Raw genomic sequence first — 26009 nt, 5'->3', positions numbered from 1 at the left:
GTATATAAAAGTGTTTGTGAGTGTGTAAAGTTGTAGGTGAAAGCACTTTGATGCCCTTCTCACCCACTACACCCACCATTGCCATACTTTGTAAGGGCTGGTGATGTTATACACTTTAAAGGTACCTTGTGAGACTCTTCACCCTATAGGCTCCCTGGTACTTGTGGTAACTGCATAACACTATAGTACCAATAACTACATAGGTAGGGGTTGCAATCTGAGTCCTGGCAAATATATGTGTGTGTGTGTGTGTGTGTGTGTGTGTGTGTGTGTGTGTGTGTGTGTGTGTGTGTGAGTGCGTCTGGGTGCAAGTGTTTGTATGTGTGTATATTTGTAGGAGACAGCATTTTGAGGCCTCACTCTCCCAGTACACTGCACATTGCCATACTTTACAAGGGCTGGTAATGTTGCTCACCTTAGTAAAGCCATGAAACAGTCTTCACCCTACAAGGTCTGTGGCGCATGTGATAAATGTATATCACTATAGTACCAATAACTAGATAGGTAGGGGTTCTAATATCAGGCCTGGCAAATGTGTGACTGTATGTGTGACAACAGTATCTTGTGTTTGAGTGAGTACTATATCCAATGGGGGGGCAGATTTTACATTTTTAGACCATGGTACTCCCAGTACATGTCCCAAGGTCCACTCTATGAGGCCCGCTGTCTCCATCAACCATAGTGGTATCTGATGACACTATTCAGCCCAATAAGGGATGTGCTGTGTGTAGCAATTATGTAACAATATGGACAGACTGACAAGATAGGCAGGACTGCTAACCTCAGTTCTGGTAAATGTGTGTATGACTGTATCTGTGTTTGGCATTGTGTATATTTCTGTAGATTAGAGCATTTTGAGCCCATTCCCACCCAGTACATCTCCCATTGCCATACTTTACAAGACCTGGTGATGTTGTTCACCTTAGAGGAACTGTGGAATGCACTTCACCCTACAATCTCCGTGACGTGTGCAATAAATGCATAACAGTTTAGCAGCAATAACTAGCTAGATAGAGGGTTCTAATCTCAGTCCTGGCAAGTGTGTGTGTGTGTGTGTGTGTGTGTGTGTGTGTGTGTGTGTGTGTGTGTGTGTGTGTGTGCGTGCAAGACCAGCATCCTGAGTGTGTTTGAGTGAGGACTATATCCATTGAGTGGCCACAGTACTCCCAGCACACGTCCTACATTCCACTCTACAAGGGCTGCTTTTTACATCGACCGTAGAGTTATCTGTAGACACTCTGCAGGCCTATAAGCCCTGTGCTGTGTGCAACAGCTATGTAACAGTATGGAATGAATAGCTAGAGAGGCAGGGTGTTTAATCACAGTACTGTCACACTTGTGTGTGCACATTGGTGGGTATAGCAGTGTTTGGGAGTGTGTAGAATCATGAGTGACAGCATTATGAATCCATTCACATCTAGTACACCCCCATTGCCATACCTTACAAGGGCAAATGATGTAATTCACTTTACATGTACTGTGGAACACACTCCACACTATAAGCTCTGTGCCACCTGCAATAACTGCCTAACACTGTAGTACCACTATCTAGATTGGTAGGGTTTCCAGAACCAACACTGGCAATTGTGATAATCTCTGTGTGTGTGTGTGTGTGTGTGTGTGTGTGTGTGTGTGTGTGTGTGTGTGTGTGTGAATGGTATGGATTTCAAAAATCTGAAGTGTGTTACACCCCATACACTTTCCATTGTTCACTTTACAAGAGCTGCTGATGGCTACTACCACACACTTACCTGTATACACAACTCAGCCCTATAAACTCTGTGGCACATGCAATAACAGTTATACAGACCTGGTAATTGTGTACAGCTGTACCTCAGCTATGACACACTCGATGTGTTACCACACTGCCATACCCCTCATTGCAAATGATGTTTGCAGTTTATAACAGCACTATTGTACACATGCCTCTGTTTCTGGGCCGCTGTACCTCTATTATGTCAGGCTTTGTCCATATGACATGCACTATGAGGTGGATATGTATGGTCTATCATTATTTAGTGCTGTCATTCCTGATATCATCCCAGTGATGTTGTGGAATCCCACATATGTTCTGTTGTAGGGGACATAAATATGAGGGCAAAGGCTGGACAACATGTGGATCTCTGTACAGTCAGGAGGTCAGTGTATGTCTGACCATTGTGTATGGCCTATCAAGAATTTGTAGCAGCATACTGTTTACTTATTACTTGGCCTGTGTAGGGTGGGAGGGCAGATATAAGTGGCATGCATCCTTTTGTATCCAACTGTGCACACTGCTCCAGTTACCAGTGGTCTATCAGCAGTACATGTTTGTACTGGCATTCTGAGACATGTCCCATACCACCACACAAGTCCAGCTACACTGTGGCCAGGGATAGTATATATAAGGGTATTATGTGACTGTCATTCAAGCTATATCTGTCCACACAGTCATTGTACTGTAGTGTTTGGTAGGCTTACTGGTATGTTGCTATGACTGTGGTGCAATTGGGTGTGTGTATGTACTTTCACCTTGGTATCTTTCTTTTCAGTACAGTTACATCCCTGTAGTGCATGCTGTATTAGATAATGCATGTGTAATTCCCCAGAGCTGCTTGGGGGTAGTGTGGTGTTGTCCTGACTGTATTTTGGATGGTGCTTGGTGACATGCTTGTCAGCTTAATGTAGTTTCCTTAATGTTACATAGCTGCATTCATAGCTCTCAACTCTCCAGGTGTTCATAGGATGTAAAGTTGTTTGGCTCATATAGTTGGTCTGGTGTCCATGACAGGTGTGTATTTCTGACAATTCAGTGGGATGATGTGTGGAATGGACTCACTACATAATGACAGGCAATTGATATCTCAGACACCTGATATTGTATTCAACATATGTCAGGACAGTGTTACTGCAGCAACGTCCTCAGTTTATCTATCCAATTAGTTCCAATGTGTCTCTATTTCCATACCCTTGTCCCCCCACTTTGCTTGGCTTGGTCCAGACCCCTTGTACTAAGGTGTTCTGAGGTATAACAGTGCTGCATGTTATGGAAAAATGAATATATATATATATATATATATATATATATATATATATATATATTTGTTTTGTTCTTTTTCATATGTTCCCAGGCATATATCTGTATCCCCATACATGTATGTAGATATATATATATATATATATATATATATATATATATATATATATATATATATATATATATATTTTCATATATATATCTATATATATATATATATATATACATACACACCTCAGTCTTTATTGGTAATATATCTCTATATTGTTATACATATATATATATGTATCTCCATATCTATCTATCTATATATGTATATGTATATGTATTATTTTATATATATCTATATATATATATATATATATATATATATAATATGTGTATATATATATATATATATATATATATATATATATATATATATATGGGTGTACTTTTGAAGAACGAAAGTTCACTACTTCAAACTTCAAAAGTATACCCACACTAATGTGAAAGTGCACTCTCGCGAACCCCCTAGACCAAATGGGCTAGCAGTCACAGGCCTTAGGGTTAGGGCACAGGTTAGGGTAAGGGGATAGTTAGTAGGGCTATCCCCTTACCTTGACCCGTGCCCTAACCCTAAGGTCCATGACTATTGCACCACAGTCAAAGACATTCCAAATCGGGCTATGTCCTCCACTGTGGTGTTATAGTCACGGACCTTAAGGTTAGGGCACGGGTTAGGGTAAGGGGATAGTTAGTAGGGCTATCCCCTTACCTTGACCCACACCCTAATCCTAAGGTCCATGACTATCGCACCACAATGGAGGACATAGCCCATTTTTCAATGTCCTCCATTGTGGTGCGGTAGGTTCGGTCTAGTGAGCTTAAGCGAAACTGCACTTTCGTTAAAGTGCACTTTCGCTTAAGTGGGGATGTACTTTCCCATTTTGAAAAAGTGAATTTTCATTGTAGGAAAGTACACCCATATATATATATATATATATATATATATATATATATATATATATATATATATATTTATTTATTTGTAAATACCACTCATTAGTGATTTCACAATGTTTCTTCCCTATTGATATGTTTGAAAAAAACAGGAAATCCTACAGCTCAGATGGCTTATTGGTAAATTGCTGTGACTATGGTGTACAGGGTCCTGGGTTCAAGGGCTGTTTATTTTGTTGCTGGGCAGAACAGAGACTGTGCAGACAGAGTGATTAAGGCAGTTTTAAGCATCTGTAAGTGAGTTTGTGTGACACTAAGTGAAGGCAACATACAGTTAAACTATTAGGCACTTAAACTGTGTAGGTTTCATTTAGCGACACTTACCAGTGTGCATATTTGCTTAGCTGAGCTACCTGCTGCTTAGCATTCACATTTGAGCAATGCTGAAACCTGATAAGCATCGCTGAGCAATGCTAACCATTGCTCACAGTTCATTCTTATAAAATATCACACTAATGACTTCATTTAATAAGTGTATATGATTTCCATTACATAACATGGCTCTATGTGCTTTCATTACAGTAGTAAGGGTTGTAACTATACTGTATGGGACACGTGTATACATGGGTGGTTTCACACGTTATATGCACTCACACTTCTATTTTACACCAGCTACACTACCCTGGGTGACAAACATAACTTACCATATATTTTAATATGAAAATAGTACTTTTAACACTGTGTTCCCATGTAAAATAGGATTGCCTGTTGTAGTACTTGAACTGCATACACCTGCATGCAAAGCTGGGACTCTGACCATTACATCATCTTGGCTTGGGGATTGGAGTTGTATATTTTTATTTATCTCCTATTTGATATTAATATTATATTATTATATTAAATGGAGAGTACTGAGGTTTTCTGCCATGTCATTGAGGACTGCTGTCACATCATAATGGCATACATTTCAGTTTCAGACTTGTATCCTTCAGAACATTCATGCAAATGCATAACCTGTTTTCTATCAACTTTCTGTCTGTCCTCTGTACAGATATGATGACACCGTTGCTCAGGCTGTGTTAGATTACACTGAAGAATGGGTCTCAGATCCCATGCCTGTGTTCATGTAGGATGCAGCCAGGAAGGGTATCAGGCCTATGGAGACCTCTATGTGTTGCCTTTGAGAGGGCATTACAGACCTGCTTCCTGATCATGAGGGGAGGGGGTCAGGTGCTGTATATGCACATGTGTACCTATTGGGGGACGGGGTGATGTTTACACTTCACCTGTCTGCAGCCAGTTGCCTATATCTATGGCACATATGTATGTGGTGTTATTGACCACAACTACAGAGCAGATATGTGTGTTGCCTCTGGAATTGCAAACACATGTCTGATTGGCCTTGGTGGATGTATCCAGTTTGCACTCAAAGACAGCCTTAGGGTACATCACCTGTAACCTTATTTGCTTGTGCAGAACAAGGTGACATGGCTTCCAATGAAGCACCTGTTCCTTCTTGGCCCATCCTGTGATTATTTCCACCTATGATGATAGTTGTGTATTGCTGCTGTCCAGCACAGGCATTCAGCCTACCTTGAAGGGGTTGATTTTGTCCTGTCAGATATTGTTGAGGCCATACAGCTATGTAGGTTCCCACATAGTATTGTTGTGTGGGCCAGGACACTGCTGCTAGTTCCAACATATGGGACATCCTTCATGTGGGCCTTGCCCCTTTTCCTTGCCTGTGCAAGGGGCATTACGGAGGTGTGGGGGCTATGGCTTCACAGACAGTAGGTGGGGATGCCTCACAAGGCAGGACATGTGGAGACAGCCCAACAACATGGGGGACAAAGCTCCAGAATTGGGTACAGATTGTATGTCATTAGTGCTGTTATACACATGGAGGGTTGCTAGATTGACAGGGTTTATCTGGACATGCATTTACTGAGTGACTTGACATCTAACAGTGATATGCCTCTGACATACCTCTCAACTGGCATGTTGTCCACAGAGTGGCCAGCGGTTTGCCTGTTATGTTTGGTCTGTTGCTTGAACAACATCTGCTTTTGTGGAGTTGGCAGGATAATGTGAGGATTGTAGTCACTAACTGTTGACATCCATTGGTTTTCCAGACATCATATCCTTCAGGGATGTTATGTTACAACAACACGTGTAACACCAGCTACTGTTTCATTTTGTAACACCATTATGTGTGATATGTCCTGCTTTCTGGCCCCCTGTCCCCAAGTATGTCATGTGTTGTCCAGATGTCCTGCACTATGAGGTGCAGAGGTATGGTATATCATTAATTACTGACTGCACTCCAGGTATCATCCCAGTGACCTAGCAGACTCCTGGCCATGGTATGTGGCAGTGGCCAGGATTATGGTTCCACACCCTTGAAATTCTGTGGAAATCTGTACATATGAAAGTTATGTATGTCTGGCCATTGTGAACAGACTGCCAAGACTGTGTAGAAGTGTTGTGTGTAGATGTTTGTTGGGCTGGATAGGGAGATCAGCAGATGTGAGTGCCATACATCCCTTACCTATCTGACTGTGCATGCTGCTATGGCTGCTGGCAGTCTATCAGGTATGTATGCTTGTAGGGGGAGACTGTGAAATGTCCTGTAATATCTCAGAATTCCTAGAACGCTGTGATTTTGGCCAGTATATGTTGGTGTAGTGTGTGACTGGAAATCAGGATATGTTTGTTCAGACAGTTGTTCTACTCTAGAGTTCATTTTGGGTACTGGTATGTTGCTGTGACTGTGGTGCAAATGTTTTTGGGTGGACATTTTTGCACCAGTATCTGCTTTCCCCTACAGTTCCATACCTGTAGTGCATTCTATATTTGAATATACATGGGTAATTGCTCAGAGCTGATGTGGGGGAGTGTTGTGTTGATCTTACTGTGCTTCATAAGGTGCTGGATACATGTTTGGCAGCTGTCAGGGGATTTCCATTCTGTTGCATGACTGCAGTCATACCTCTATACTGTCCAGAGGCCTAGACACTGTCCAGATGCATGGCACATATGTTTGGTCTGTTCCCCAGACAGTTGTTGTCCTTGGCTAATCAGTAGGATACACTGGGGAATGCAGTCAGTAAATGCTAATATCCATTGGTGGTACTGACTTCATATCCCTCAGAAAAGTTATGTGACAACAAACCCAGTAACACCAGCTACTGTCTGAATTTATAACAGCAATATGTCCAATATACCCTTGTGTTTGGACCTCTGTTCCCCAATTATGTCAGGCTTTGTCCAGATGTCATGCACTAAGAGGTTCAGAGATATGTAGTATCATTATTTATTGCCTTCATTCCTGCTACCATTACACTTTGTGTAATTATTTTCCTTTGCAATATTTTATTCATTTAAAGCTGAATATGGATTCCTTAAATGAGTATGCAATTAATGATTTGCTAATGCACAAGTATCTTGTACAGTGTAATAAATGCTTTGCATATTTAAAGGTAACAACTGATAACACTGTTGATCTTTGTTCATCGTGTCAAAAGTTGGATGATTTGCTTACCATTGTTAGAAGCAAATCTCGACTTAATGATGATGATTGCACATGTGCAATTGGCATGGCTTGGAGAACTGTTGTATCATATATTAATGATTGGACTGATGAACTAAATAATGTTAGGCATAGAACAAATAGAACAGATTTAGGAAATGATGCATCTATTTTCTGCAAAGAACATTCAACCCCTATGAAACATGATGATGCCCCTGAGAAATATGGAATTGTGGATGCAAGTACTCATCAATCTGAGGATCCAGTTTGTTTAGAAGGAAACAAAATAAGAAAAAAGGAAGAAGTTCTCAAAAAATAACAAGGAAGAAAAAGAAACTGACTAATGACTGTAAAGGAAAGAGAATATGTAGTAAAAAGGATTCTGCTTTGTTATGTAACACACTGGTGACAGGGAATGAAGATATCTGTCTATCAGAAAACCCTCAGTCTACAGAAAAAGGCATCACCTTTCCAATGGAAAAGGTAGAAAAAAGAGGCAAGGGGCAGGTGAAAAGGAAGAAATCAAAACTTAACATGGAAGGATTGAAGAACATTACTGTAAGAAAAAAGAAGAGAAAGACAGATGTAGACTACATGGCTCAAGCTGTGGATTTACATTGCAAGCTGGATGAGAATTTAATACGCAATGAAAACAGTGGAATTAATAAGACTAATAGTGATGAAGATATATCCTTCCTAACAATTGATAGAGCAGAAATGACTGTATTAGATGCTGAAGATTCTTCAGAGATGGCCAGCAAAGATATTCTTGTAACTGAAGATTTAGTTATTAGAAACTTTTAGAAAAACTGCAGATGGAATGTGAAAAGTTTTGTAAGAGAAATTGTTTGAGTGTAAAAAGTCAAAAAAATGTTTAACATCAGGATCAAGGCACGCAACATCAGGGGGGGTATACTTCCATAAGAACAAGATACCTGATTAAGATGAGAAACAAAAATTATAAGAAATGGAAGAGAGGTCAAACTACAACTTTGAAAACTGAAATAAACAAGCTGGATAAACAGATCAAGCATAGTGTTAGACAAGATCAAGACAAATTTGAAGAAAATGTATATAAAGATATTGAGCATAATAGTAAACCTTTTTATAGATACATAAGATGTGGAAGGAGTAAAGATACACAAATTGATAAACTGTGTGCAGATTCTAACATTTATTCTCAGACCCAACAGATTATAGATATATTTACAAAATCTTATACAAAACAGTTTGGCTCCACAAAAGGGGTGGTAAGTTGTCCTAGTGACATTCAGGTAACCCCAGATACTGGAATCAAATTAGATTATATTGAAAAAGAACTGTGGGAACTGGAACCAAACAAAGCACAGGGAGGAGACAGAATAAGTAACAATGACCTGAGAACATTTCAGCAAGAACATACACTACCATTATATCTATTATTCACTAGGTCATGTAAATATGGGGATATTCCTCAAGATTGGAGACATGCACTTATTAAACCTGTATTTAAGGGAAAGGGGAGTAGGACAAACCCAGAATCATATAGACCCTTAAGTCTACTTTCATGTTGTGGAAAAATAATGGAGAAGGTAATACTGGATAAGTTATTGTCAGATCTGGATAAGTTGGGACTTGAAACCATATATCAGCATGCATATGTTGAAAATAGATCTATTACCACCACCTGTAACATGATGTTCTATAACAATATAATAACAGCTATGAATGAAAAATTGTGCTGTGATGTGATTTATATAGAATTAACTTCAGCATTTGACAGGGTCATACATAAAACACTGATCAATAAATTAGTACAACTAGGTATTGATGTACTGTTGATAAGATGGATAGCTTCATGGCTTACAAATAGGACATGGCAAGTATCATACATCAATTGGACAGGTGAAATCATTGGTTACAGTCAAGGTGTCCCACAGGGCTCTATCCTAGGCCCTTACTTGTTTAGATTGTATCTTTCAGATTTTACGTTTTCATCTGAGGTGTCTATACAGTCTATATGCTGACGACCTGAAATTGGGTAAACTGATTACAATTGTTACAGATAAGGCATCTCTTGCAAAATAATTTGACTAAATTGACCATTTGGGCACAGGAGAATAATATGTTGATAAATACATCAAAAACTAAGCATATGAGATTTGGGAGACATAAACTGAAATGTGAATATTTAATACAGCACACAATGATTGAAACTGTAGACTCATTTAAGGAACTGGGTATATGGGTAGATTCAGCTATGAGTTTTTCTAATCATATCAACCAATTGGCTAATGATAGTTATAGAACTATAGGTTGTATAAAACAATTTATAAAGTCTAGGAAATCAAACATAATGAAGTTATTGTTTGTTAGTTACATTAGACCCAAGCTTGAGTATGGAATAACAATATGGAAACCCTATAGGAAAACAAGCATGAATAAACTGGAAAGAGTACAGAGGAAATATGCCAAGGGCATCCATGGATGTGAAAATCTAAGTTATTATGAAAGACTAAATTATATGAACTTGTACAGTGTCTCTTACAGATATTTAAGAGGAGATCTTATTCAGGTATATAGGGCATTTAGGGACAACAAGCCATAAACAGGCTATACAATAGAAGGAGGAAACTAGTTCAGAAAAAAAGCAAATCCCAAGAAGGGAAGTCATCCCTGATCAGTATCAGTAAGAAACTAAGGTCCCTCATAAAATCATCCAAGGCTAACTTCAAAAGAAGAATAGCTAAGGATTCAAAAGATAACCACAAAGCCTTCTTTAGCTATGTTAAGAATTTAAGTGGCAACTCGCAGATATGCACTGAACTAGTGCAAATAGCACAAAATATACTGAACCTACTGATATTGCCAAATTCCTGGCAGATAAATTCAGTGCAAACTTCACCCCCATCTCACCCCCAAAAGGGCCCACAACAATACCAGAAAAGTGTAGTGTCCCAGAAATCACAGATGCACAGGTGAAAACAGCCCTTTCAATAGCCAAACACACAGTGTCAATGGGGCCAGATGGTGTCCCAGGCTGTGTCTTGCATGAACTATAGAACGAATTAACCCCCCACCTAAACACACTGTTCAACCTCAGCCTTTCCACAGGCTACATGCCCATAGAATGGCGCACAGCAACAGTTATTCCACTCCACAAAGGAGGGGCCACAACTGACCCTGGTAACTATCGCCCCATAAGCCTGACTAGCCTAGTCTGCAAGGATATGGAGTGCATCATCATGGAACTCATTAACAAAGACATTGGTAAGCTCCAAACACTTGACCCGACCGGCTTTGTTAAGGGCAGATCATGCCTACTAAACCTGGTTGACTTCTTCGAGACAGTCACCAAGGCCGTAGATGAGGGAAAGGTGGTTCACACAGCCTACCTTGACCTTGCCAAGGCTTTCAACACCATTCCCCACTTGGGTATTACAGAAAAACTCACCAGCCTGAACATAAACCCCTACGTCACGAGATGGGTTGCCAACTGGCTTACAGACAGAATACACACGGTAAGAATAGCGAGCTCTAGGTCCGACTCTAAACCAGGCACAAGTGGTGTCCTGCAAGGCTCAGTCCTGGGACCCCTACTATTTGGCATATACTTCTCAGAAGTACAGGCAAACACAGGAGGACTATGGTTAACCAAGTTCACAGATGACTGCAAACTGGGAGCCATAACTGACTCTCTGGCTGACATGGACATCCTCCAAAAGGGCCTTACTGAGACAGACACCTGGTGTCAAAGTCATGGCCTCAAGCTAAATGCCAAAAAATGCATAGTCATTCCATTTGGGAAAAACAAAACACCCACAAATTACCACATAGGTGGCAGCCCCCTTAATACAGAAGAGGTAATAAGAGATCTGGGGACCCAGGTAGATAGTAATCTCTCCTTTGACAATTACATTACCAAAGTAGTTAGGAAATCCTTCTATGTGGCCCATTTAATAACTAAAGGGTTCACATCTAGAAATAAAGAGGTTATAGTGCCTCTTTATTTGCCACTCATCAGACCCATCATAGAATACAATGCCCTATTTGGGATGTACCTCACAAGACACTTCCAACAGCTGGAAAGACCACAAAAGTACCTCACCAAGAGGATTACTGGCCTCAAACATATGTCCTATGCAGCCCGAGTGAAAAAGCTCCGGCTGTACTCAGTGGCATATTGCTTACTCAGAGGTGAGTTCTGCCTGACTTCCAAAGCCATGTCCAACTCAGAATTGATGGACATGCTCCACCTAAAGAAGTCCAAGTCACTGTGAGCCCCATGCTCTAGTGAGCTAAACCTCACCACAACAATAAATAAAACATGCTGGAGGGATAGATTCCTGTCACAGAGACTCCCCATACTTTGGAACAAAATTCCAAACTACATTAGGCGGAGCCCCTCACTAACACTCTTCAAGAGAAACTTTGACGAGTGGATGGGTAACAGAAAATACACCCCTGTGATCACTTCATTGGCTCTGCTTGACAGAGGATCAGTTAATTAATCAATGGAGTGGTGAAAGCCAACACACTCTTGCTAGGCTTATAAATGCCCTCGGGCAGATAGCCTAGTACCTACCTATGAACCTATGAACCTATGAACTACCTCTGTGAATGTTTGGGGTTATCAAAAAGTGCTAGAGAATCATCAGATAGCCTATGTAGAAGACTCTATAGGAATGAGACGTGTACTAATTGGTTGTCTGACAGAGTAGCTGATGCTTGGAACAGACTACCAAATTACATTAAAGCAATTACTAGTTTAGATATTTTTAAGAACAGCCTGGACATTTATTATGGGAACAAGTGTTTTGGTATACTGGCAATCTATAAGGGCATTAATGCCAGTGCTTGAAACATTTGTATGTATGTATTTTTGTATGTATCCCAGTGATGTCATAGACCCCCAGACATTTAACAAGGAAACAGCCATAGATATGAGTCCTGTGCCTATACATTCTGTGGGAAACTGTACATTTGAGACGTCTGTGTATGTCTGGCCATTGTTAACAGACTGTTAGGATTGTGTAGCAGTGTAGTGTATGCATGTAATTTGGGCTGTGCAGGGAGGGGGGGCACATGTTAGTGTCATGGGCCCTTTTTATCTGACTGTGCATGCTGCTCCATTTTCTGGTTCCCTATTGCCTGTATATGTTTGTACGGGAAGACTGTGACATGTCAGATAACACCTGAAGATTCCCACTACACTGTGCCTTGGGACAGTATATGTAGGGGTAATGTGTGAGTGGCAAATGGGATACTGTTGCTGACACAGTCATTATACTGTAGTGTTCAGTTTGCTTACTGGTATGTTGCTGTGACTGTGCTGCAGTTGGTTGTGGGTATGCAGTTTCATACCAATGTCTGTTTTCCATTAGTGTTACATCCCTGTAGTGCCTGTTATATTTGCATATGCATGTGTACAGCCCCCGAGCTGGATTTAGGTAGTGTTATATTAGTCTGATTGTAGTTTGGACATTGCTTGGTAGCTGAGTGTAGTTTCCTAATGTTGTGCTATGTCCACATATTTGTAGAATGTCCAGTAGTCTGGCCAATATCCATGGTCTGGTCCCCATAACTGTTATGTATTCCTGACGCATCAGTGGGATGATGTGGGATTGAGGTCACTAACTAATGAAAAGCAATTGAGTCCCAGACTTGTAATATTTCAGTCAATATATATTAGGACGTACAGTGTTGCTACATCAACTTTCTAAGCTTATCTACTCACGTATTTTGGATATGTCCCAATTTCCATGCCTTTGTCCCCCCACTTTGTCAGGCTTGGTCCAGATTCATTGCACTAAGCGGTTCTGATCATACATCTCCACTGCCAGGATTTTCACAGAATGTCCAGATGTTTGGCCCATACTTTTGTTCTGTTCAACAATTTGTTTGTATTTGTCTGGTAAATCACTGTGATGATCCAAGGATTTATGTTAGTAAATAATGACAAAACATTTCAGTTTACATCCTCATATCCTTCAATAATTGTCTGCTGAAATGCACCCTGTTGTTGTAGCAAATGTCTTAATTTCTAACAGCAATATTTGAAATATGTCCCTATATGTGGCCCATCCCCCCATTTTACAGCCTTTGTACAGGTTTCTTGCACTAAAAGGTTGAGAGGAATGGTTCTGAGGTATGACTACACTGCATATTATATATATATATATATATATATATATATCTGTATGTATGTATGTATATATATTCATATATATATGTGTGTGTAGATATTTATATACATATATATATATATATATATATATATATATATATGTATATATAGATAGATATTTATATATATTTTTTCCTTCCTTTATATATTTATATATGTATAGCTATATTGTGTAGCTACTTTTTCATATATGTTTTAACAGACATATATATATATATATATATATATATATATATATATATATATATATATATATTTCTTTAAAAGAAAAAGGGGTGATAGTTAAGTGGTGAAAAAAGGGCACACAGAGGGAAGTACAGTATGAAAGGTAGCTAGGGATGTGCAGGACGGGTGTAGGAAAGGTCCTTAGCTGTCCATTTCTTCTACAGCAACAGCTGTGAATTTCTACAGAATTTGGAGGTGAATTTGGACACTCACACCCCTGAGAGAGGGGTGAGGACAACAGTAATGTGTTGCCAAGCCAATTGGACCAGATTACGTGTCCAGTGGACATGCGTGCGAGATAGACAGCTATGTATGGGGCGTAATTTTCTTTTTTTGGGGAACAGGTGCCCTTTTTTAAGTTGAGAGTGGGATATTGGGAAAGGATAGTAGGTATATTTGGGGAGGTAAGTTGGGTAGGAAGACAGACAAGACAGCAGACATGGGCAGTATATGACTCATGTGGGGGGATAAGCATCTTGGATGGGGAGGATGGTTTGGAATCAGATACCCATGAGCCCCCAAATGGATACAGTGAGACTGAGGTCCCCACCCATGTGTAGTCACCACTGCACCTTTATGGCCCCAAAGGTGGCTGTGCTGGGGGCTGGACAGGAGGGGCAGGCTGACCCTCAAGATGTGCCAAGCAGCCCTCCATCTGGCACAGCTGTCCACCAAACTCCTTTTGGATGGTGCTACACACCAAACACCAGATTTGGCTATGGGTGACAGTTTCCTGTCCATGCCTGCTCCCAGATGGAGGATGGCCCCCTTCTCCTGAGGCAGTTCCAGCCAAAGGTGGTACAGGACCAGCAGATGAGGAGGTCCTGGGTTGGGTTCCAGATGTGCTGGGGACCAGTGCCATGGCCAGATGAGGTGGGACAGATGGCTCTGCCAAGATCTGCCTTCCCAGATGTTTTGTGGTGGTGAGGTTTTTACCAAATATGTTGATTAGTCCTGAACAATACATTTTGAGATGAGTTATAACAGCATGCTTGGGTGTTCCAATTGACAGCATAAAACAGATTTGAAACAGTTGCATAGCAAACAGAACACATGCATATATGCAACCACAGTAGGCATTATAACAGCATGCAAGTTACATTGATAGCAACAGGCCACCAATGATAGTATTTGAACAGGGAACATTAATAATCAAACAATTCAATATCTGCAGAACAATAGGATACATGTCCTAACAGTAGGTTTGGAGAAAAACATATCTATTGATTATGTGTATGAATTATTGTTGCAGATGGGGTGAGGGAGAGAGAGAGATGTCAATTAACAACTGTATAGGCCTCAATTGTTCACAACTGTAATGATCATTACTCTATTCATTACTCTCCAGGTATGACCTCACTGTACATCTACCTATAGCCTGGGGTTGGGCAGTGGAATGTTTGTACACAGTGTATTACTAAAGCATTCTTAAAGCTATCACATACATTTCCTTACCTGGCAGACCTGTGGAGGAAGTATTTGTTATCACTACCTGACTGTTTCTACACATATTTACATATTCTTCTGTGCAATTAGGCATACAGCTTACTACCACTCCCAAGATTTGAACCTTGCCTGTTTGTGTATAAAAGTACAACAAGGTTGTGTTTCATCACAATGAGCTTTCGAAGAACGGCTGTCTCTTGCTTGACTGTTTTCTGACTAATACTCTCTTGGTTGGACAATCTGACCTTGTAATTCTGAAATTCATGCATGACAGATAGTTCTTGCACTGTGTATTAATACTTTGACATATTACAATCTGGAAAGCAATGGTTAACACAAAGCACTGCTGTAGGGGATACAGTATAATACTTTACACATTACTATTCAGGGATCAGATCTTGGTGCATGGAACATTTCATATAGTTGATCTCCTGTTTTACAGCTCCACAATCTTTGTCAGATGAGCCTCAATTAATTCATGCTGTCAGAGTCATAGCTGCTGTGCAGAACCTGTACTCATTTAGATTCATACCACCACATACCAAAATAAACACAACAGTCTGAGGTGTTTAGTTTTACTGAAGGCTACTGAAACTTTTATTGATAGATATCCTGTACATCACTATTACTCTGCTAACATCTTGTTTATTCATTACACTTAACCTACTGGCAGGTGTACTCCTTTCTATTTATTTGCCCTGAATACTTCAAGCTAGATTTGTACTCACCAGCCTCCTGGTGCTGCCTTAGCAACCTGCTGGCATGGGTGTCTATGTTTGCAGCCCTCTCATCTGCAGCTGTACAAGAGATAAAGAAACATTTATGCATACCTATTGATCACATATGCAGGCTGGACTTTGATAAACACTAATTGATGCTGATTCTTACACACTTCTAGGACATTCAGTGCTCATGCGTTTTGGGTTATCTGGTCCAAGAGCTCCTTCTTCCTACACTTGAGGTCGACAAGATGGTGCCAGACCTACTCACCAGTTCGAGGGATGCCAGTAGCACTGGTGAGATCACGTGCGAGATGGTCCCAGGCCTCCTCTTTGTATTGTGAGCCCTGGTACTGGCCCTGCAGTAATCTCTCCTCATGGTCCTTCACTAGGAGTCAAACCATGACACTGGACTCCTAGATGCCCCAGCACTGTGCCCAAAAGTGTTATCCCTCTCCTTTGCCAGCCATAGTGCCTGCAAAGATGAACTACAACTGGTTATAGCTGTATTCCTACCTGTGAGGTATAAATAGGGCCAAATTCCCACCCTTTTCCATCACTGGACCATTTTGAATATGTTGAGCTAAGCTAAGCAACGTGCAAACCCACTTATCTAAGGTTGGCAGTGCTTAAAGTGTTAGATGTTGAGCACTGCTTACCAATGCACAAATCTGTTTAGCTGGGCTACTTATTACTTAGCATTTACATTTAAGTAATGCTTACTCCACCTTAGCATAGCTGAGCACTACTTAGCATTGCTCAGATTTCGTTTTACAGAGTATCAGGATTATGGGATTGATTCATCATTACTGACATATTATAATTTTATGTTTACCTTCCATGACATCCCCCTATGTGCTTTCATTACATTATATTCTTGTGTGACTATACTGCATGGAGAACTTGTGTTTATATGGGGGTTTCACAACTTTTCCAAACTGACACCTCACTTTTAGACCTGCTACACTACGCTGGCTGACAAATATTATTTACTACCTCATTTAATAAAACAAAAATTTTTAATACTGCTTTCCCATGTAAAAGTGAACGGACTTCATTGGGGCTCAAATTGTGAATGGCTCTATACAAAGCAGAAGCTTTATCCACTGTACTACCTCACTTTGACAGCTTTAGCTGTATATTTCTATTTAGGTCATTGGGATATTTAAGCTATGCTAACCACAGCTGTGCAACATGCACATCTGCTCAGATATGCTTAAACTTTACTTGGGATAAAAAAAAATAAAATGGATTTTAATTTTCTTCTCACTTTAGGGGTATGCACGTACCTCTCAACCTCTTGGGCAGGACATCTGGACAACTACATCATACATGGGGGTACTCTGGCCACAAATGTGGACACTTTTTGTTTCCTCTTGGGAACATGATGGTGTTGAGTTATTTGGTATGCCAGCATGTACAATGGCATACCGATCGGGACATCCTGTGCTGGTCTATACTGTGAAGGGGTGTGCCTGTCTGTTTCCTAAGTTTCAGTGTCCGTGGACATTGTTATTATTTCCATTTGTGTCTGTGGACACTGTTGTTGGTTTTCAAAGTACCGTAATGGCACTTTCTGAGTCCATGGGCATGTTAACTGTGTGAGCACTGCTGGGACACGCCCCCATACTCTTTCATGTCTCGTGTCCATATAGGTAGAACAGTAGCGCGCCTTCATGAATATGCAAGGTGCGCTGCTGTGCTATATGGGCACGAACCACTCCATGCAAGAATAGTGCTATTCTTGCATGGAGTTTATTGAATCCAGGGGAATGCATACTTGTTTACAGTAGCAACTGCTTTGAAATGATCTTATGAATAAGGGTGTAAATACTGGTTTCGATATGGCAAGAATTCTTCAGAAATAAAATGACTTAGTCTGCACTCAGATCTTAAAACTGATGAGCATGCTAGACACAATATAGAGTATTATTAACAGGTCACTAATTATAACTGGCTTATTATTTGATCAAGTCATGGATGCCAAGGAATTCACCTCGAGCAAAGCTCAAGAGCTGAATCTTGCTATCGATTTTAAGAACATGTAATAAAACTTATGATTAGAGATCTGATCATAATTTTTTGTAGTGTATAGAGCTTTATTTGCTCCATGTTATAGGGAAAAAAGTGCTATGTGTTTTTTTTTTTTTGGCTTTTAAAGATGTAAAGCACTTAACAAGCACTGTCAGAAAGCCAGTAACACACTCTCTTATGTTACAGAAAGTCAGTGACAAATTACTAGCATAGACAGCAGATAGAAATAAAATCTGTTTTAAATTATGCTACTGTCATTTGCTTGCCTGTACTGGCAGATTTAACTCCCTAGCATGATATCCAATCTTAACAAGTGAAGCATGGGGGTGATTAACAATTACTAAGATGGGGTCCTGCGCTATAGAGTGCAATCACATGTTCCATGCACTGCAATACTCTTGATTTTACTAAGGAAGACTAGACAGCATACATTGAAATGGTAGATATACTTTATTAAATAAATTAATTTTCTGAGGATGAGATATGGCTAAATACAATGGGCACAAGAACATATAGACTGTTAATGTAGTTTGGGAGCATTTGCTAAACAACCTGAAACATGCAAAGAAACTTCAAAATTTTACAGAAATTTAAATTTTCTTACAGAAACATTTAAACCTCAGACGTTTGATAATATGTGTGTATCATTTGTTCTGGAATAAAGTAGCCTGAAGAGGTGTTTTATTGACTACTTCCAAGTTTCTGTGGTTTTTACTTCAATTACCACTTGTACAAATAATTGCAGAATAGTTTTGATTATACTAAAGGAAATAATGGCAGACCTGCACAGATTTGCTGAAAACTGTTTCACGAAGAAATAAAACCATGTAGGACTGTGCTGTCATATGCTGTATAATTATTCAGAAACACTGTTCTCTAAGAAACATTAAGTAGTTGAGGAAGTATTGACAATAGCAATGAAATATACCCTAGAACATATCAAGATACGACTGTGCTGCTAACATATTGCTTATTAATTCTTCTAAAAGCAAGTATATCCCAGATATGGCAGCATATCACACTGCACTAATGGACAGATTTAAAATGCAAAAATGCTTCGAAAGCATCACACTTAGAGAAGACATCCAACTGAATAAATATTTGGAAGAAAGTAAATGGCAGATATTGAGTTCAAGATGACAGTCATGAATCAGACTGTGCAAAAAAATGTTGGATTCATGAAGTAAAGATCAGATGAAATTATATAATGTGATGTATTTTGAGTTGTGAAGAATGAATTAAACATTAAACGCATTAGTTTCTAGACTGTACTCCCATCTTTAAGAAAAAAAAAAAAGCAAAGATGATGATAAAGCCACACATTGCTTTTCTTGTTTTCTTTAATAAAACAGTATATCAGCCTGGCTGGACTTCCAAGACAATAGTCTAACACAAATTGCTACATATGAAATAATTCACTTCTGTCAGTGATGTCACTGCTTAATTCCTTAAAGTACTTGTTCATTCAAACATTAACCAATTAATACAGAAAAATTGCCATCATGAAATTGCTAAATAAAGAAAACAATTAGAATGTTTATAAAATCAATTTATTAACGCAAGTAACATATATGTAAGCATAACTATACAGAAGTTCATTATATTATCTTACTCACTGAAAACTGTAGCAACATTCATGTTTAGAAAAAGCCTAGTTTAAGATTTGCTAACATATTATTTCACCTTTGGATGTTACTTCTACAGATTTTAATATAACTATACACTGAGACGCCAGTCTTTGTGTTGACAGAGTGGCAGTGCCTTCCTTCACAATAGGCTGACACCAAGGAAATCTCATAGTTAGCTTATCTTTAGATAAGCTGGGTACATTTTAAGAAAAGCACAAGGGAAAGATGACACTCGGAGCACATCAAAGGAATGTATAGCTAGGGCTGTAGGTGAAGACTCTATAAAATATCTTTCTACTTCTTAACCATTCTTTACATTACAAAATGACTTGTTATACAGAGTAAGTAAGGTTAGAGAGGAAATTGTTTGACAATTGCTGGTGATCAAGCCTTTTAGTACCCTTGTAATGAGTTAGCATATAGCTACGTGCAAGGGGACACCTAGGAATGGACAAAGCTAAACCGTAGATCTGAACAAGGTTTTGTTGGCCAAGAATAAGAAATAAAATTGAGAATGTCTACACTGAATGTCCTGAGTACCAGCAAAAGCCCCCTTACCCAGACTTTAAAAATCCTTCTAACTCCTATCTTATACATGCTATTCAGATATATTGCAATGGACATTGTTGGACAGTTGGTAAAATCCAGTAATGGATTTCAATGTATTTTGATTTATTTTGGACTGTGCAGCTATATAACTTAAATCTATCTCTCTTTGTAAACATCTATGTCCAGGCAGTTAGTCTTATTATTTTCCAAGGTAGGTATAGCAGAGGAAATACTCATTGACTGGGAAATTCCCTTTATATCAGAATAATGCATCAACTGGACCAATGCTTTATGTTCAAGCAACTTAAAATGCCCATGTATGATTACCAGATAGATGGATTAGTAGAACATCTTATCTGAACACTAAAGTCCATTCTAACAAAAGTTTATGAGGGCGATGGCAAAAATTGGGACCAGTTTATACCATACCTCCTATTTTCCATTACAGAAGTACCATATGTCCAACTGGGTTCAATCTTTTTCAGAAATAATATTTCAGGCACCCTCATGGTCTATTAGATATTACCAGAAGAACTAGGAAGACAAATCATAGAATACTATACTGATTTACAAGACTGTTTGAAAGTGTGATGTACATTGTACAGGAATACATTGAAAGAGCTCATCTTTTACAACAGTGGGTATATAACAGAAATGCAAGTGCCAAGGAATTGCTTTTGTTATCCGCAACAGAAAACAAGTATTGGCTAAATGGCATGGTTTCTTTGAAATAACAGGGAAATATTTTTTTATTTATTTATTTTATTTTATTTTGTCTTAGTTTACTGGGAAAGTCTGAATGGGCGAATCCCATTTGTAGCAGAGGACTGGGGAGAAAAGCTCCAGAAGATCCATTTAAGATACTTGTAACCTTTTTTTTAACAAAGATTTATTAGATAGTTCTTCAGACATCTAGATATAAACAGGCAATTGTTCTGTATTGACAGTAAACAAAGATAAAGCAGGTATTCATTTTATAGTGACATTATGAATCCCATTCAGAAGACTGATTTTTTGAAAAGTCGATCCTATGGTCTTGACCATATGAAATTTGATTTTTTGAAAAGTTGAACTTTATAAAACAACAAAAATCTATGTTTTTGCAGGGGGGGCATGCCATCCTGCACCCCTCACACCTCCTGCATATTATATGCACCAAATATGAGATCATATTACAGTGGGGGAAAGGGCAAATTTCCTAATCCCCACTGTACCACTATCTCCTTCAAAAACTTTGACTTTCAAAAAAGTTGATTGTATGTTCTCTACCATATGAGATTCAACTTTCTGAACAGTCAAGCTTCTGAACTGGACCCAACATTATACATGGTATTAGCTTACATGCATAAAAATGTAGTATGTTAGAAATAAATAAAATTGTATTAAGGAGTGTGAAACATTAGTCAGTAGGTAGATAGTAGTTGCAACCAAAGGAGGAAGAAAGGTATTGTATAGTTGATAAGTCAAGGACTGTGGGGTTAAGAATACTAGGGTATTTACTGACATAGATCTTGGGTATAAGAGAGTGGTGGAAAGTATTTGAAGGATATGGATAAAGTGAGAAGGTCATAAAGACATCAAAATGTAATGTTGGTATTAAGGTATGAAGGATCTTGAGGAGGAGTAGTAGAAAGGATTGTGGAGTAGAGGAGAATAGAAGTTATAAAGGGATAGGGGGTATGAGCTGACCAAAGAAAATGGAGTTAACAGGTGAGGAGCATGTGCACAACCATGTGTGGTTTAGTCATTGTTTTAGTAAAGGATTAAAAATAAGGAATTTCCTAATCTACTTTAGGTGCGGTATGTTGAGATAGTGTTGTAGAATTTAAATACATAATGTGAGTATAATGAGTCACCTACTGAGTTTTTAGACTTTGTTGTGATTATGAAGAGCTTATTGGTTGAGCGAAAGTCTTTACCTGGAGGGTACAGCTGCAGGGTATCTTTTTCTGCTGGACATTTTTCTGGTGTTTGTATAAGATTGTGTGCAGTAATAAGTTGTGAGTATGTTAAACAGTTGGGTAGCTCGAGCCTGTTTAGCTGTTTCATGGCCCTCCAGTGATATGTTCTATGAGTAAGGCTGGCAGTAAATTTGGCTACTTCATTGTAACAGGTGGAGAATTTAGCTGCAAGTGTTTTATTTCAGTTTGTAAGAATAGATGAGGCATATAGTAGGTCTGGAAGAAGGTAGTTAGATACTAGTGTTTGCCTTGCATAATCTATAAGGTACTGTTTGGTTCTATAGAGGATGTCAAGAGTTTTTTTTAATAGCTTATGATATGTGTTGGTCATATTTGAGATTATTGTCAATTAGGATATCCAGAAGTTTTGTTTGGGTCACTGTTTCAATTTCTGTGTTGTTGGGTGAGGAAAGACTGATTTTCATTTTGGTATTATTTAGAAGTGAAGAGCATTAACTTGTATTTTTTTTTTTTGTTTTTGATTTTTTGAGGATTTAAAAATAGATCTGGGTTTTTTAGCCAAGTTTCAGTAGCAGTGTAGGAATGTTGGGCAATATTCTGAAGTGTGGGTTAGGATAGGGCTGTGCATGTACATATAAGGTATGAGTCATTAGAATATTGAATTATGTTAGTGAGTTGCGTGGCAGTATGTAATTTGTTTATAAAAATGTTGAAAAAGAGGGGGCCTAATATTCATCCTTGTGGGATGCTGACAGTGACTGTTAGGATTTTAGGTATTCAGTAATACAGAGCATACACAAGAGTTATGGGGGGGGGGTGGCTGGTGAATGAAACAGAGTATCAGGAAGTAAGGTGGATTATAGAGTTAACAGCACATAGATTCCCAGGACTGAATGATGTCATTCCCATTAAACCATCCCTAAAGAAAAGGTGGATACATTGCTGATTTTAATTGGTGGCTATTTACTATTTAAACTGCTAGATTTTTTAGTTAATTGTCTGATGAAGGGCATTAGCCTGAAAGCGCTTACACATCATTGTTGCTGTTCTGATTTTATGTCGTTTTATGCTGTCTGAGTGATTAAGCCTTGGACTTCGTGGTGGTTATTGCCATTTTTACTGTTTGGTGGCTGTTAGGAGGGAGGAGAGATTTTGTTTCCATTTAACTGCTCGCTGCCTGTCAGCCAGTATGAAAGTGAGGGCTAGGTGAGGCTGAGGGCAGGAAGTTCAGTAAGAAGATATTAATTAGATGTTGATGGAATGCAGTGTCAAATGCTTTTGATAAATCTAAGATTAGTGAAGATACCACATTGTTATTATTCCTATGTTGGTTTAGGGTTACTATCAAAATTCTGCAATCAGCTTTGTGAGTAATGACTTACTTGAACCGAAATGCTGAAAATGTGCACACTGCTCGCTTACATCTCCGAATGTAGTAATGTCGGTATGTCGAATTCAATTATCGACATTACCTGGATGTCCGGATATGTATTACCAATGTTTTGCAGGAGTGCAAGCCCCCCTGCACCCCCAAAACCCCTGTTAACTATATATTCTAACTACGAGATCACACTACAGTGATGAAAAGTGTACTTTCCCCGATCCCCAGTGTAGTGTGATCTATTGTAAACAATGAAGCTCAAAACTGTGAATGCAAGCTACGAATCGATGTTTTGGAGGCAATGGGATATTAAACTTTTGCACCTTTACCATCGACCTTATGAACGATGGTAAGGTGACTTTCAAACATTTGATTGTAAACTATTGGTTTACAGTGTGAAGTTGAGGAGAGCAGATGTAGTGCTATGATAAGTTCTATAACCATGCTGGGTTTGAATAAAAGTTTGAGTTAACACACTGCATAAGTTGTCAGTGGATGCATTTTTTCTAGTATTTTAGACAGATGGGATAGGATGGCAATGGGTCTGTAATTAGAAAGTCTGTTGATGTGCCACCTTTATGGAGTGGTATTATATATTATTTTTTTCCCAGATGGATGGAACATATCTCTCAGATTTTTCAGGATACAGAGAAAACCATAGCATAAGCTGCTATTTATAGGTAATCTGTTGGAAGCTGCTTAGCAGCTAAAGCGGTTGGACTCAGTTTTACTAGATGTTTACTTATAGTAGAGTTGGAGACTGATTGCAGGGTGAATAAATGTGACTGGTTAGTAGAGGATGGGGGGATATAATGGTAAATTGTTATCATTATTAATAAGAGATAGTACTGTCTGTATAAAGAAGGCATTTAATTGAGATAGCACTGAGTCAGTGATGTTTGAAGTAAGAGAAGACAGTGTGGTGGTTTGGCCAGGATGTATTAGTTTTTATAATGATGACCAGTAAAGTCTTCCATTTTCTTGGTGTCTGTATTGGAGGTTGGTACAATATGTTTGTTATCCATTTTAATGCAGTCCTTACCAAGAATTTTGAGATGCTAAATGTATGAAATGCATTTTGTGTTCTGCTTTTTTGCCAGTTTTTTCTCATTTGGTCTCTTTGAAGCATAATGTTTTTAGTTTCTTTAGTTAGTCATGATTCAGGATTTGATTTGACTCATTTTACTCATGCAGGGACCAGGCTGTTAAGAACATTTATAAAAGTTTCATTAAAGTGTTAGATGGTGACATTAAGTGGCATGGATTTTATTATGTTTCAAGTTACATTGAGACAGAGTATTGTTAAATGTGTCTTTGTTAAAATTTGTTGCATTACATATTTGGTTATAAATTATGTTTTGGGATTGGGTACTGTAGTTTCTGACTGTTTAGGTGGGAATGTGGTTGCTTATTGTGTCTGCCAGGTATCCAAATGTTTTGAATTGTGTTTAGTTTGCTAGTAAGAATCCGATCTAAAGTTCAATGTCTGTCAGATATTTTAGTGATTCTACCAATGGAGGTAATTACTTGTGTTAAATTAAATAAGATAATTGATTCTGAGGGAGTGTCATTGTTGATAAGCTGCTTGCCTAAGCTCAGGTTGCCTAATATAATAGTTTCTTGGTCAATATGGTGAGATATGCAGTAGAGGATTACTTCTGCTGCTGAAATGTTGTTACCAGGTGAAATATAAATAGTTGAAATACAGAAATACTTTATATTGTTGATTTTGAGGAGTGATATGAGGAGTTCCACATTGTTTAATGCTGGGGTTTATATAGGAAGAGAGGTTATTTTTAACTAGTTGTTGTAGATAATGGCAACAGCACCAGCACATTTGTTTTTTCTTGCTAACCCTAACTATATTAAATCGGGGGGGGGGACTACATTATCTAATATATTTTTTTAAACCAGCATTCAGTAGTAACTAGTATACCAGGGGATGAGTAGTTAGATATGCATGAATGTCTTGGATTTTGTTTCATATACTTCTGACATTCATGTTTTTAAGTAAGAGTTCAGATTTCAGAGGTACATAGGGAGGTGAATCTAAACGTACTTGCATTGTCTGCATTGTTGGGTTGCTGTTTTGGGGAGCTGGGGTTCACATGAATGTCACAGATGAGTTTCTGGGTGGAATTATTGTATATATAACTGAAAATCCATTTACATTTATGCTTATGTTTTACTGTTTGTTTTACTGGTATGGATTCTGACTTAATTTATCTGTAGTTTAAGAGGTCAAAGAAAGTAAAACGATAGAAGTAAGGTGATCTTTTCTGAGTGATATGAGGTAAGTTATGGTGTGGTATGTGGGTTATTAGGGGATCATATTTAGCAGTATGTGAGAGATATGATAGCTAGTGGGGTGGGTTAGTGCAGTGAGTACACAAAATGGCAGCTTATTGATAAGAAACATTGTAGTTAGTGATGATAGAGTTAGATTAAAGTT

The sequence above is a fragment of the Protopterus annectens genome, chromosome 7.part0 (assembly GCF_019279795.1).
Source record: "Protopterus annectens isolate FY-2018-M chromosome 7.part0, PAN1.0, whole genome shotgun sequence".
Classification (NCBI taxonomy): Eukaryota; Metazoa; Chordata; order Ceratodontiformes; family Protopteridae; genus Protopterus; species Protopterus annectens.
This window is presented reverse-complemented; position numbering follows the sequence as displayed.